Source organism: Papio anubis, chromosome 2 (assembly GCF_008728515.1).
Source record: "Papio anubis isolate 15944 chromosome 2, Panubis1.0, whole genome shotgun sequence".
Lineage (NCBI taxonomy): Eukaryota > Metazoa > Chordata > Mammalia > Primates > Cercopithecidae > Papio > Papio anubis.
In genome coordinates, this window is record NC_044977.1 from 100387276 (window position 1) to 100400515 (window position 13240).

Here is a 13240-nt window from a genome sequence, read left to right on the forward strand (position 1 = left end):
CCCATTGTGTTTGTTTCAGGGTGAGTCGGCCTCCACTAGAGTCTAAAAATACATTTTTATTATGGTGGTTGGGGTGGAATGGGGTGACATGCCATGGTACCAAACCCAGTTATTTAAAGTTGGTGCATTTGAGTATGGTCCCTGTCTCTGATGTTCTCCTCTCCACCATGCAAGGAGACCCAGTCTTCCAGGATGGACTCGGCCACCTCACCATCTCATGTGTATTCATCCAGAAACTGGACTTGGGAGAAACTTCCCTGGGGCCTTGGGCTAAGAAGCACCCACTCCATGGAGTTCTGCGGGCAAAGGTGTAGCCATGAGGTAGGGAATCGTCAGTGGTCATTTGGTGTCCCATACATTCCTTGTTCCTTGTGTGTACAGCTCCCTTAAAGATGTTATGGGGATAAGGGATGGCTGGACCCAGCCAAGTTGGGGGCATTTGTAGGGTTCATGGACGCAAGCCAAGCTGTTATTTTAAAACTATTGAAATCTTTCCATGGTTCCTAACACCTATCTCTGATTATTTCCCTAGGATAGGTGCCTGAATGTGAAAAAGGTATGAACATTTTAAGGAGCTTGACATAAAATTTCATTTGCCTGAAATTCATTCAAATGCATTCAAATGTCATTTCAGAAAGTTGTACCGATTCACATTTTCTCCAAAGAGATGCATGTTTCCACTGCACAGCGGCTTTGCCAACAATGGATGCCACCATTTAAAATAAGCTCATTTATTGCTTTTTCTCTATATAGAAAAGTAATAATGATGTTCTTTATAAAAGCTTAAACGTTGACAGAAATACACAACTGAGAAAATGAAAGCCCTCCCATTCCTCCTACTCCCTTGGGTAGCGAATGCAGAGTGGCTTCTCATAGGTTCATCATCAAATAGGGCACCATGACTTCCAGGCTCCTCCTCCTGGACCCCTTAAGCAGCCATCTGGGAAAGAGCAGGTGCAAAAAGGTTCTTGGTCACTGACCTGACTTTCATGGGTGTCGATGAGCATTTTGCTCCCACCTATCCAGAGATAACCACCATAGACAGATGAATATTTATTTATGCAGGTATCTTCTGCATTTGTTATGATGAAATTTTGGGGCTTCATTTTTTAAACAAAATGATGTCATACCAGACATACTTCTTCAAAACTAGTGTTTTTAGTGTTCCACATGGATTTCTTCTTGGCCCTCTTCTCTATACATTCCTAAAGAAACTCATTCATTCATAGCTTTAAAAATATTCTGTGGGCTGATACCTCCTGAATTTATGTCTTCTCTGAGCTCCAGACTTACAAATCCAACTATTTGCTTGACATCTCTGATTGGATGTCTCTTAGGCAGTTAAAACTTAACATGTTCAGGGCAGGCGTGATGTCTCACGCCTGTAATCCCAGCACTTTAGGAGGCTGAGGTGGGAGGAATACTTGAGCCCAGGATTTTAATACCAGTTGGGCAGCATAGTGAGACCCTGTCTCTATTAAAAAAAAAAAATTCAACATGTTCAAAATGGAATTCTCGTTTCCACTCCTCAATCCTGTCTTTCTACCCCAGCCTCCCTCATTTTAATAATGTCACTCCCAGCCACCCAATTTCTAAAGATCAAATCCTGGAAGTCATCTTTTCCTTGCCACTTATGACCAATACAACAGCAAGTCCTGTTAGTTCTATCTCCAAGCCAGTCTCTTGTCCACCTGCTTCTCTGCCTCTTTACCACCATCATTCCATCTGTACCACTGCAGTAGCCTCTCATTGGCCTTTTCGCCTCTGCTCTTGCTTCCTGTACATTCCTCTCTCTGATGAACAGCCATAATCAGCTTCTTAGAATAAATCCAATTGTTCTGCTCCCATGCTTGGAACTCGTCAATGCCCTCCAATAGCATTCATGCATCTTGCCATGGTCTGTGAGGCCCTGTCTAATTGGCCTCCCTCTCACCTTCACTCCTCTCATGCCAACCTACCTCCCCATCCTGTGCTCCAATCACACAGGTCCACTGCTTTCTCATGGGAAGACTTTGTGTTTGCCAAGCCCTCCTGAAGCTTGCCACCTCTCACTCTTTGCCTGCCTAAATCCTTTTCAGTTCTCATTGATTTAACCATTCTCCTGTTGTTTCAAAATTTTCAGTGTTATAAACAGTAGTGCATTGAACATCTGAATGCATTCAATTTTGTCCCATGGCTTGACTGTTTCCTTGGCATAAATTCCCAGAAGTGGAATTGCTAGAGGGAAGGGAATTCTTATGTTCAATTTTGGTGTGCACATCATTGTAATGTCTTCGTGATCCTGCTGATTTTCCTCCCTATATTCATCCTCCCTGGAGAAGGAGACCCCAGATGAGGGTTTCAGTGCATGTGGTTTTCTGTTGCCAAGCAGGAAGCCCCACTCCCTGCCTTCCAGGAGTGCAGATATCCCTTGGATGGGAGCCTGGAGGCCCCTCCAGGCCTGCCCGCAGTCTGAGTTAAGGGCTTTGTGGCGGTCTGTTTGGTGACTGGCCTTCCCCACTTTCTCCTTCTTCCATCTTTCACCAAAGTGTTGGAGCTATCTTTCTAGGCTGCCTTTGGCCCCATCTTTGTGATAGATAACAGAAAAATGCTGCTGTTTCAGACAGACAGAGGGTACCTTTCCCTAGTTTCCAGAATGAAGGCAGGTTTTTCCATATTTTTATATTCTGTAGGCCAGTGTTTCAAACAGGCCTGATCTCAAGAATCCTTCTGAGCACTTGTTAAAAATGTAAGCCCCTCTCCTCCACAGAGATTCGAGTTCAGGATCTGGGAGATGACAGGTCTCAAGAGTTCGCGTTTTTCACAGTGTCCTGGTAATTTTAATGAAGTTGTAGAAGTTTAGAAGGAAGTTTAGAAAATGATTCCACAGGTCATGTCCATGAGGAACTAGAAGTAGCTCCAGGTGTCCACCTCTAGTATTCACATTGCCATTTTATGCGTAAGTCTCACATTTCCTAAAAAGCATAACCAAGCACTTTCTATGGCAAGGCATTGAATTTGATGCCATACACATCATCTAATTTTGTGCCGAGAATAGTCATTGTGTCCTAGGCACAATTATCCTTAAGTTGCTGCTGAGAAAACTGAGGCTGTGAGAGACTGGCTGGCGTTGGCTTGATCAGGCCATAAAGCTTGAAAGTGGTGGAGCCGGAATCTGAATCCAGGGCTTCTGATTCTGAGTCCTGGTGTGGCAGGCCAGGTCTCAGTAACAGCTGAACAGGCCAGCCTCCATGACAACTGTTTCAGCACTGAGTGAGTGGTTAGGTTAAATATTAAAAGTGGATAGAGCCAGTCTCCTTATACAAAGGCTGGAATGTAACAAAGCCCACCAAGAGTTTGGCCTAGGCCTTTCCTGGGCCTTGAAGCATGACACGATATTGAAGGAATTCTTAACAGGACCCATGTAGGATTAAACAGGTTTTACTGGGGGTCTGAAGAAACTCCCCAGATCTCCATAAACAAGTTTTACTGGGCGGGGGGGCGGGTGGGGGGTGGTCTAAAGGAACTCCTCAAACCTCCATGATTTAGCAGGAGACAAGATAAGGGTAATCACCCCGCATCTGGACCCATCTAGGTTAAGTAAATTTACTGAGGTTCCAGAGAAAGGTCTTCAAAACTCAGACCTTAGTTATAGTAGAAGAAGTTAACCACTTAGATGGTGAACTTTAGATGAATGCACATGTACACATAGACATATAGCTTAGAAGGTATATAAGAAATGGAAATCTTTGTAATTTTAAGTTGGTCTGGCTACAGAAATAAACTCTCTTCTTTCCCAGTTCATCTGCAGCTCGTTACTAGGCCTCGAGAATAAGCAGCCCGACCCTTGGTTCCCTCCGGGAACACTGGGGCATCTCTGAAGCAATCACATTGATGCCTGTCATTATGCCACTCTGCACTGCCATGAACCTCTGCTCCTCAGAATGTGGCTGGCAAACCCAGTTGGCCAATATCCCCTGGAAGCTCGTTAAAAATGCAGAGCCTCGGGCCACTCCAGGCCTCCTGAGTCAGAATCTGCATTTTCTTTTTTCTTTCTTTTTTTTCCTTTTCTTTCTTTTTTTTTTTTTTTTTAGACAGAGTCTCGCTCTGTCACCCAGGCTGGAGTGCAGTAGCGCGATCTCGACTCACTGCAACCTCCGCCTCCTGGGTTCAAGCAATTCTCCTGCCTCAACCTTCAGAGTAGCTGGGACGACAGGCAAGCGCCACCACGCCCAGCTAATTTTTTTGGTACTTTTAGTAGAGATGGGGTTTCACCACGTTGGCCAAAATGGTCTCGATCTCTTGACCTTGTGATCTGCCCGCCTCAGCTTCCCAAAGTGTTGGGATTACAGGTGTGAGCCACCACACCTGGCCAGAATCTGCATTTTAATAAACTTGCCTGGTAACTCTCATTCATATTAAAGGAAAAGAAGCCCTCAGGAGGCTGCAGAGGGATTGGAGTTCAGGTCACTTAAGAGCGAGAGAGAAGGGGAATGTGTGTGTGTGTGTATGTGTGTGTGTGTGTGTGTGTGTGTGTGCTTGTGCACACAGGGATATGTGTAGCTTGGAAAGGTCTAAGAGTTCAGAGGCACCATGTCCTCCCTCAGATAACATCACTGCCACTTCCTATTTGTTGGAAAAGCGTTCCCAACTAAAGGCTAAGATTTTTAGCTCTTGAAATTGAGTTATGTGCAGACTGCTCGTTTGTGATCCAAAACGTCAGCCAAGAGACTGCACCAAGAGAAACCTCTCCAGGGAATGGCTGAGTAGCTTTTGCAAACATAGGGATACAGGAAAGCAAGTGCTTCTTCCTCCTGGGAGGTCTCTAGACTTCTGGAATGAGAGTCCCCTGAGGGTGCATTGCCAGACATTTCTCTGCATCTTTAAAACCAAAGTTTTTATTTGTTATGTTTTTTCTTGAGTGCCTAGAGAATCTGAGAGTTTAGCCAGTGTCATATAACCTCTCAACTCTTCTGACGTTGGGCCTTTTCTCTGAAACAAACTCAAAGACAAGCAAGCAAATTAGATGACTACAGTATGCAAAATATAAAGGCTAGACCGAAATGGGTCAATAGCACCCTCTCTTGGCCATGTGTGAGTACTGCATCTAATGGTTTTCAACTAGTACAAAATACACCTGTGTATTTGTAGTTAACTAAAGCAGAGTAAAAATATCCCTGCCACACTGTGAGGCATAGAAACACCCAAAATAATGAGAAAGTGGAAAGGAAATGCTGTCTTCAAGGAAATCAGTTAACACCTGATTATATCCACATGCAATATTTGAATTAGTTTTGCCACAAGCAGTGAAAACAAATAAGGTTGAGGAGGATGCCCAGGGCAGTGCATATTTCTGAAGGCTTTGAGCAGGGCGATAGACCACAGAGCTCCCCAAGGAGTGGAGGACACCTTATTGAACAGGCATTAGAAAATGGTTGTATGTGGGCTGGGCGCGGTGGCTCACACCTGTAATCCCAGCACTTTGGGAGGCCGAGATGGGTGGATCATGAGGTCAAGAGATCGAGACCATCCTGGCTAACACGGTGAAACTCCGTCTCTACTAAAAATACAAAAAAATTAGCCGGGCGTGGTGGCAGGTGCCTGTAGTCCCAGCTACTCGGGAGGCTGAGGCAGGAGAATGGCGTGAACCCAAGAGGCGGAGCTTGCAGTGAGCCAAGATTGCGCCACTGCACTCCAGCCTGGGCAACAGAAAAAAAAAAAAAGAAAAAAAGAAAATGTTTGTATGTGAATGTTAACAAAAATACTAAATATCAAAATCTGTGGGCTGCGCAAGGGAAATTTACATCCTTAAGTGCTTACAATCGAAAAGAAGTTAAAAGTTAATGGGCTAAGCAACTATCTTGAGAAGTTACAAAAAGAATATGCTAAGAAAGGAGGAGGAAGAAAACTCATAAGGGAAGAAATTAATAAAACAGAAAATAAGCATTTCGTAGGAAGAATCACTAAAGCTAGAAGTTGGTTTTTTGAAAAGATGAAAGAATAAAACTGATAAGCCTCTGGCAACACTGATCAAGAAAAAAAAAAAAAGAGAGAGAAAAGTTGCCCCCCTAAAAAATAAAAAAAAGGAGCTACAAAGGGTTAGTCCCAGAGTTCCACAGCTCTGCTTGTAAAAAGACAATTGAAATTCCACATTAGATGGCAAACCTTTCACATTTTCACGTCCTTTTCCTCTTTGATTTCCATAAAGATAGCATGACCAATGTTTTCTTCCTTAACATGTCATAATGAAAAGCTAACATTTGTTAAATGCATATTATGTGCAAAGCACTATGCAATGAAATCCCCAGAATGGGTCCCTGAGGCTATCATCATCGTGTCCACTTTATAGATATGGAAACAGAGGCTTGGAAGATATGTCTCCACGTTATATATATGGAAATTGAGATATCCCTCAGTTTGTTAAAAATCAACAAACTGAGGCTTGTTGATTTCTAATATGGCACAGCTAGAAATCAACGGCACCAGGATTTTGACTGGGCAATCAGGGCTTAGAACGTCTCCTGGTCACAGGAGCTGACAGCAGAGCCAAGACAGAATCTAGGCCTTTTAACAAAAACTCTTCATGACACCAACACTGCCTGTGCCAAAAAGGCAATTCTGAATGATGTTTTTATTTTTTTCTCTCCCTTTCTAAATTGAGCAGGGATGTGCTTTGCAACTCTGGAGGCAATTTTGGTTCTTAGACTCAGGCACTAGCATGGTCCTGACCACCTGGGGAAAATATCCAAGGACCTTAAGGCCAAGAGGCCTCTAACTCAGGTCTCTCTCTGGACTGCTTTGGAAATGTCTCTCTAAATAGGCTTTTGTCCACTGCTATTGGGGTAACCTACTTTCAGGGGCTTCACATGAAAACCTGAGGCCAACTATGGTGTGCAAATACTGTTTTAATTGGAATGAGCTGCTTAATCAAAAGTTCTTGGTTCAGTGTATGGTTCCTTCAAGTGCCACGATTCCTGTGTCACATTAAATCCAGGGTCAGCAAACTGTGGACCTCAGACTAAATCTGTCCTACCTATTGTTTTAATATGGTCCAAAAAGTATAGTTAACTATAGTTAAGAAAGAAATTTTCCCCCATTTAAAAATTGTTGGTGACAAAAATCAAAAGGTGAATAGTATTTTGTGACATCTGAAAATTATATAAAATTGCAATTTTAGTGTCTATAAAGTTTTATTGGAACACAGCCACATTCATTCATTTATATACTCTACGGCAGCTTCTTGCTTGAATAGCAGAGTTGAGCAGTTGCAGCAGAGATCATTCAATCTGTGAGCCTAAAATATTTACTATTAATATTTGTAGAAAAAGTTTGTGTTAAAGTATCATTATAGAACTTTATTTTTTCCTTTTCAACTTTTATTTTGGATTCGGGGGTACAAGTGCAGGTTTGTGACCTGGGTATATTGTGTGATGCTGAAGTTTGGGGTCCAAATAATTCTGTCACTCAGATGCTGAGCATAGTACCCAACAGTTAGTTTTTTGACCCTTGCCCTCCTCCTTTCTTCCCTACTCTTATAGTCCCCAGCGTCTATTGCTGCCATCCTTATGCTATGAGTACCTGACGTTTAGCTCCCAATTATAAGTGAGAACATGTGGTATTTGGTTTTCTGTTCCTGCTTTAATTTTTCTTAGGATAATGGCCTCCAGCTGCATCCATGTTGTTGCAAAGGACATGATTTCATTCTTTTATATATAGTATTCCATGGTGTATATATGCGATATTTTCTTTATCCAATCCACTGTTGATGGGCACCTAGGTTGATTCTATGACTTTGCTATTGTGAATAGTGCTGCAGTGAACATGTGAGTGCACGTGTCTTTTTGGTAGAATGATTTGCTTGCTTTTGGATGAATATACAGTAATGGGATTGCTGAGTCGAATGGTGGTTCTGTTTTAAATCTCCAAACTGCTTTCCACAGTGGCTGAACCAATTTACATTCCCACCAACGGTATTATAAGTGTTCCCTTTTCTCCTCCGCCTCACCAACATCTGTTGTTTTTTGGCTTTTTAATAATGACCATTGTGATTGCTGCGGGCTGGTATCTCATTGTGGTTTTGATTTGCATTTCTCTTCTGATTAGTGACGACGAGCATTTTGTCATGTTTGTTGGCCGCTTGTATGTCTTCTTTGAAAAGTGTCTTCTCATATCTTTTGCCCATTTTTTAATGCAGTTCTTTGTTTTTTTGTGTGTGTGTTTAATTGTTTAAGTTTCTTATAGATTCTGGATATTAGACTTTTGTTGGATGCATAGTTTGCAAATATTTTCTCCCATTCTGTAGGTTGTCTTGTCTGTTTACTCTGCTGACAGTTTCCTCTGCTGTGCAGAAACTCTTTAATTACCTCTCATTTGTCAATTTTTTTTGTCACAATTGCTTTTGAGGACTTTGTCATAAATTCTTTCCTAAGGCCCATGTCCAGAGTGGTATTTCCTAGGCTTTCTTCTAGGATTCTTATACTAATTTAGATTTAATAGAAACCCATAGCAAGAAAACCAAGAAAAAGAAAACATTTTCAAAATAAATGTTGTTTATGTTTACTTATTTTTAAATTCTCTCTCTCTCTTTTCCTAGCAGAGGAAAACCCAATCATTGTGAGACTGCAAACACCTGGGCAGCTTACTTGGGTTTTGTCATGGAGTTGCTCTGCCTTCAGGCATTTGGGGAGAAGGACTCTGGCTCAGGCTGGGATTTTAGGAGCCAAGTTGAGTGACAAAGTGGGTTAGGTAGTTTATAGTGTTGGTATAAAGATGAGATTGGGATACCATGAGCTGGGATGATGGCTAGGACATTCAGTCACCGCTGACTCAAGACCTCCTGACAAGGTTCCTGAGAAAAATCTATGTACAGGACACAGCCTCAGATGAGAGGCAAAATGATACTTTGTAACTAGCTGAACTGGAAGAGACATAGACAAGCCAAAACAATCTTGGAAAAGAACAAAGTTAGAGGACTCACATTCCCAATTTCAAACTCACTACAAAGCTGCAGTAATTAAGACAGTGTGGTTTTGGCATGAAGATACATTAACAGATCAATGGAACAGAATTGTGAGTCCAAAAATAAACTCTCATCTATGGCCAACGGATTTTCAATAAGGATGCCAGGATGATTCAATGAGCGAAAGACTAGTCTTTTTAACAAATGGTGCTGGAATAACTGGTTATCTACATGTACAAGCATGAATTTGGATTCCTACCTTATACCAATACACAGAAGTTAACTGAGACTGGACCAAAGACTTAAATGCGAGACCTAAAACTACACATTCCTAGAAGAAAACACGTGAATGAGGAATGACTGCTAATGGGTACAATGTTTCTTTGAGGGGGTGATGAAAATATTCCACAACCGATTGTAGTGATGTTGTACAACTTTGGGAATATACTAAAACCACACTGAACTGTGCACTTTAAATAGCTGATTTTTTTGCTATGTGAATTATATCTCAACAAAGCTGTTTAAAAAGACCTTGTGGCAGTGGCCTGGAGGGATCTGGGTCTGAGGGACTATGATCAGCCTGATACTTTTCTGTGAGGCGTGGTGGCTTGGGCAGTGGGAGAAAAAGCCATCTGGATCCTCTGCACAGTGCTGGATGCCATTGATCAGATGTGGCTGCCTGTAATGAGGACTTGGAATGAGTGCCACTATGGGGTTCTAACTGGCCTTAATAAAGCAGAAGCTGCTGCCAAGCATGAGGAGACCTCGGTAAAGATCTGGAGGTGCTCCTATGATGTCTCATCACCTCTGATGGAGCCCAACCACCCCTTCTAAGGCAACACCAGTGAGAAGAGCAAATATGCAGATCTCACTAAAGATCAGCTACCCTCCTGTGAAAGTCTGAAGGATACTACTGCCATAGCTCTGCTCTTTGGAAAGAAGGAATAGTTTCCTGGATCGAGGAGGGGAAATGGGTACTGATTGCAGCTGATGGCAACAGCCTTCAGGGCATTGTCGAGCATCTGGAGGGTCTCTCTGAAGAGGCTGTCATGGAGCTGGACCTGCCAACTGGTATTCCCATTGTCTCTATATTGGACAAGAACTTGAAGCCCACCAAGCCCATGTAGTTCCTGGAGGGGATGAAGAGACTGTGTGTAAAGCCGTGGAAGCTATGGCTGTTGGGAGCAAGGTCAAGAAATAAAGGCCAGCAGGCAGATTACTGTCCCAAGGAATGCCTTCTCTGCCTATCCTTTCCTCCGCACTTCTGCATATGTCACATTGACCACTTCATAGTCATTTTTTTTTTTGAGATGGGGTCTCACTGTGTCTGCCAGTCTGGAGTGCAGTGTCACAATCTCAGCTGACTGCAACCTCTGCCTCCCATGTTCAAGTGATCCTCTTGCTTCAGTTTCCCGAGTGGCTGGGACAATAGGAATATGGCACCATGCCTAGCTAATTTTTGTATTTTTAGTAGAGATGAGGTTTCACCATGTTGGCCAGGCTGGTCTCAAATTCCTGACCTCAGGTGATCCACCTGTCTCAGCCTCCCAAAGTGCTGGGATTACAGGCATGAGCCACCGTGCCCAGCCATAGTCATCTTAAGTTGTAGCTGCAGATGGTGACCAGTGGCTTCCATTTTCTTTTCAGCCATTTTATCTCCTACACCCACTCCCTTCATACAACTGGATTGGAATAGCGCCTCTGGGGCATGAGTTCTCAGTCCACACTGAGGGAAGGCTCCTCTTAGCCAAGAGAGTTCAGAGGTAGTAACTCTGGTTTTTGCCAGGGCTATGTTTACTAGGGACCAGCTTGAGAAGGGGAGAGGGAGGAACCACGCTAAGGCATGACCAATGAAGAAGCAAGAAGCAATGAAGCAAGAGTGCTTATTTGACCCCAGGAGCCAGTCCTGTGCCCTTCTGTGGTTAGGTCACTGACTTGGGTGGTGGGGTTAGTCATTTCGGTGGAAGATAAATGTAACTTACATAGAAATGTTAAAAAAAAAATCAACTGTTTCCTCCCTGATGCCAGAGAAGTTGGCTTTAGAAGGTTGGGATCAATCCTCAATTAAGTTTATATGTTGCATTTACAAAATTTTGTTTGCTTGCTTGTTTGTTTGTTTGTTTTTGAGACGGAGTCTCACTCGTCGCCCAGGCTGGAGTGCAGTGGCGAGATCTCGGCTCGCTGCAAGCTCCACCTCCCAGGTTCACGCCATTCTCCTGCCTCAGCCTCCCGAGTAGCTGGGACTACAGGCGCCCGCCACCACGCCTGGCTAATTAGGTATATTTTTATAGAGATGGGGTTTCACCATGTTAGCCAGGATGGTCTCGATCTCCTGACCTTGTGATCTGCCCGCCTTGGCCTCCCAAAGTGCTGGGATTACAGGTGTGAGCCACCGCACCCGGCCACAAAATTTTTTGTATATAATATCTATATATAAAATATAGATATAATATATAATTTTTATCTATATAAAATATAGATATTATGTATAAGTAAATGCAACACATGTGTGTATATATATGTTTGTAAAAGTAAATGCAACACATAAACTTAACACATAAACTTAAATTTTGTCTATATATGTATATGTGTGTGCATATATTTGTGTGTATATGTATATGTATATACACACACACTATATATATACATTATATATATATATACACACACACATACACATACACACAAACACTTTGGAGTTTCTAGTGGCAGTTGAAATAGTTAGTCCCACATATGGTCATCAGAAAGTAAGCCATTCCTCATACCAACATGGGATATGCCTTTTGGCTTCTAAGGGTAGAAGTGCATTCTGCTGTATATTTTAGAATCCCTCCCCTGCCTTGTTTTGTGGCAGTGAAATGCCTCTTGAGCATGTCCAAGTGTGTCTTTCACTGTGCCTGATTTCTTAATCATGTTCTAGTTGCTTTGCCCTGTCACATGGTCCCAGTATTCTTTTTCAGAATAACTGTACTACATTTTTTTTCTAGTTTAGTATAGTAAAGGAGTGATATGCAATAAAAAAGTCAAGATGATAAATTTTATGTTATGTATATTTTACCATATTATTTTTTCAGAGACAGGGTGTCACTCTGTCACCCAGGCTGGAGTGCAGTGGTGTGATAATAGCTTACTGCAGTTTCAAACCCCTGGGCTCAAGTAATCCTCCTGCCCCAGCTTCCCAATAGCTGGGACTACAGGTATGTGACACTAAGCTTGGCTAATTTTTAAAATATTTTGTAGAGATGGGTCTTGCTTTGTTTCCCAGGCTGGCCTAGAACTCCTGGCTATAAGCCATCTTCTTGCCTGTGCCTTCCAAAGCACTGGGATTACAGGTGTGAGTCACTGCACCCAGCTTATTTTACCAATTAAAGAACACTTATTTTTTGTCCCAGTCACGACATATCTTTCTGGATTTCTTTGATTACCTTTATAGTTTTGCCTTTCACAATTAGGTGTTCAATCCATCTGTAATCCACTAGCGTTTGTGGTGTGGAGTAGGGACCCAACTTTTTCTTCATTGAGCCAAATTTCCTAACACCTTCAACTAAATAATCCATCCTTTTCCCCATGGATACTTCTTGCGTGTGTAGAATGATCGTGATAAGAAGATAACTAAGTCTCACCCAGCATCTGGGCAAGCAGGGCACTGGGAAAATGTCAGCAAAGGGCAAAGGGGCCTAGAACCCAAGTCTTTCCAAGGCCCTGGTAGAATATGTCCTTGCTAGGCATTCATTTTTCCAGCTTCCTTTCTCCCGGAACTGAACTCCCTTCTTCTTCCCCTACTCCAGGGGAGAAGCATGAAAGAAAGAGTAAGGAGGTGGCTTACCAGAAATAATTATGTTCAAGCAATCCTGTTACAAAAATCTAGTCTCTTCCCATTTCAGAGGTGTACAAGCTCCAAATGTCTTCAAAATGGAAAATGACACACAGATACTTTACGTATAATAGATAAGACTGGAGTTTCTCCCAGAGGGTGAGTGGTGGTCACAGGGAGGGAGATTTACTCATTTGTACAATAGGTTTGAGCACCTATTGTATTTCAGACCCTGATCTAAACTGGGGTGGGAGGTCCAAAGATATCTTAAGTTGGGTTCCCCTAGAAGGCTATGATAAGGATGTAAGTGCTAGTAGTTTATTTGGGAGGTGATCTCAGAAAGCATAGGTAGAGGTATGGGAAAATGAGACAGAGAAGGGAAGGTAAGGGAGCCAATAAATGGTACTTTATTGACAGTTTACTGTTATCGGCAACTGAGGTCCAATCTTGCTGGGAAATCCTGGGAGTCAGTGTAGACCATGCTTCCA

The 13240-nt window shown here is 42.6% G+C and overlaps 1 pseudogene; it reads left to right on the top strand.

Moving 5' to 3' along the window:
• Nucleotides 1-307: 307 nt before the first annotated feature.
• LOC103882121 lies at nucleotides 308-10305 on the top strand (annotated as a pseudogene).
• The last annotated feature ends 2935 nt before the right edge of the window (nucleotides 10306-13240 follow it).